This window comes from Buceros rhinoceros, unplaced genomic scaffold (assembly GCF_000710305.1).
Source record: "Buceros rhinoceros silvestris isolate BGI_N320 unplaced genomic scaffold, ASM71030v1 scaffold21295, whole genome shotgun sequence".
NCBI classification, from domain to species: domain Eukaryota; kingdom Metazoa; phylum Chordata; class Aves; order Bucerotiformes; family Bucerotidae; genus Buceros; species Buceros rhinoceros.
The window spans coordinates 2,953-3,338 of NW_010412546.1; positions in this window are offsets into that span (position 1 = coordinate 2,953).

Genomic DNA, 386 nt, shown 5'->3' on the forward strand with positions numbered 1-386 from the left:
AGTCACCAGGTGGCTCAGTTCCTCAGGCCACGCCCCTGGCCAGGCCCCCTCTTCGTGCTTATCGGAGGGGCATGGCAGGGCTGCAGCCTTGAGCTGGGTGGCAGCAGAGGACTTTGCTCCGCGCTGCACGGCGAGGCAAAGGCCAGGGGCCAAGGAACGCGCAGATTAGGGCTGGGGCGAGGCAGAGAGGCGTGTGCCGGTGTCCACAGCTGCCCCAGCCCCCAGACTGTGCTGCTGGTGTGGAGATGATGGAGTGGGGAGATGAGATTTTCAGAAAGAGTCCAAGCCCTTGGGGCCCAGGCTGTCAGCCAGTCCTGGTGCTGCTGGTACAATGGGACAGCGGGTACCGCTGGAGTCACAGCCCGCTTCCCTGGCCCTGCCGCCCC